Source organism: Cicer arietinum, unplaced genomic scaffold, assembly GCF_000331145.2.
Source record: "Cicer arietinum cultivar CDC Frontier isolate Library 1 unplaced genomic scaffold, Cicar.CDCFrontier_v2.0 Ca_scaffold_5784_v2.0, whole genome shotgun sequence".
Taxonomy (NCBI): Eukaryota; Viridiplantae; Streptophyta; class Magnoliopsida; order Fabales; family Fabaceae; genus Cicer; species Cicer arietinum.
Genome location: NW_027339431.1, coordinates 4,531,959 through 4,533,999, shown reverse-complemented (window position 1 = coordinate 4,533,999; position 2,041 = coordinate 4,531,959).

Sequence of the window (2,041 nt, the reverse complement as noted above, 5' to 3'; positions counted from 1 at the left end):
GGTTTTTACCAATTTTGTTGATTCCAAAAAGTTCGCTTGTGTCATTGGATGAACATTTTGGTCATTTTTGCCTCCCTAGGTTTGTTCAAGTCCAATTAGGGTTTTTAACCATACTTGTGTATCTAATAGGCGTGTTTGTGTTATTGGATAAACATTTAGGTCATTTTCGTCCTCCCTATGTTTATTCCTGTCCAACTTGGATTTTTAACCAATTTTGTGCATCCAACAGGTGTGTTTGTGTCATTGGATGAACATTTAGGTCATTTTCGTCCTACCTAGACTTATTCTTGTCCAACTAGGGTTTTTAACCAATCTTTTGCATCCAATAAGTTCATTTGTGTCATTGGATGAACATTTAGGTCATTTTCGTCCTCCCTAGGTTTATTCTTGTCCAATTAGGGTTTTTAACCAATCTTGTGCAACCAATAAGTTTATTTGTGTGATTGGCTGAAAATTTAAGTTTTTTTCGTCCTCCGTAGGTTTATTCTAGTCCAATTAGGGTTTTTAACCAATCTTGTGCATCCAATAAGTTCATTTGTGTCATTGGATGAACATTTAGGTCATTTTCGTCCTCCCTAGGTTTATTCTAGTACAATTAGGGTTTTTAACCAGTCTTGTGCATCCAATCGGTGTCTTTGTGTATTTGGATAAACATTTAGATCATTTTCCTCCTACCTAGACTTATTCTTGTCCAACTAGGGTTTTTAACCAATCTTGTGCATCCAATAGGTGTGTTTGTATCATTGGATGAACATTTAGGTCATTTTCGTCCTCCCTAGGTTTATTCTAGTACAATTAGGGTTTTTAACCAATATTGTGCATCCAATAGGTGTGTTTGTATCATTGGATGAACATTTAGGTCATTTTCGTCCTAACTAGACTTATTCTAGTCCAACCTGGGTTTTTAACCAATCTTGTGCAATCAATAGGTGTGTTTGTGTCATTGGAACAACATTTAGGTCATTTTCGTCCTACCTAGGCTTATTCTTGTCCAAGTAGGGTTTTTAAGCAATCTTGTCTATCCAATAAGTTCATTTGTGTCATTGGAAGAACATTTAAGTCATTTTTGTCTTCCCTAGGTTTATTCTAGTGCAATTAGGGTTTTTAACCAATCTTGTGCGTCCAATAGGTGTGTTTGTGTCATTGGATGAAGATTTAGGTCATTTTCGTCCTATCTAGACTTTTTGTTGTCCAACTAGGGTTTTTAACCAATCTTGTGCATTCAATAAGTTCGTTTGTGTCATTGGATGAACATTTAGGTCATTTTCGTCCTCCATAGGTTTATTCAAGTCCAATTAGGCATGTTTGTGTCATTGGATAAACATTTAGGTCATTTTCGTCCTCCCTAGGTTTATTCTTGTCCAACTTGGGTTTTTAACAGATTTTGTGCATCCAACATATGTGTTTGTGTCATTGGATGAACATTTTTGTCCATTTCTTCCTACCTAGATATATTCTTGTCCAACTAGGGTTTTTAACCAATCTAGTGCATCCAATAGGTGTGTTTGCGTCATTGGATGAACATTTAAGTCCTTTTCGTCCTACCTAGACTTATTCTTGTCCAATTAGGGTTTTTAACCAATCTTGTGCATCCAATAGGTGTGTTTGTGTCATTGGATGAAAATTTAAGTCATTTTCGTCCTCCCTAGGTTTATTCTAGTCCAATTAGGGTTTTTAACCAATCTTGTGCATCCAATAGGTGTGATTGTGTCATTGGATGAACATTTAGGTCATTTTCATCCTCCCAAGGTTTATTCTAGTACAATTAGGGTTTTTAACCAAATTTGTGCATCCAATAGGTGTGCATGTGTCATTGGATAAACATTTAGGTCATTTTCGTCTTCCCTAGGTTAATTCTAGTCCAAATACGGATTTTAACCAATCTTGTGCGTCCAATAGGTGTGTTTGTTTTATTTTATAAACATTTAGGTCATTTTCATCGTACCTAGAATTATTCTTCTCCAACTAGGGTTTTTAACCAATCGTGTGCATCCAATAAGTTCATTTGTGTCATTGGATGAACATTTAGGTTATTTTCGTC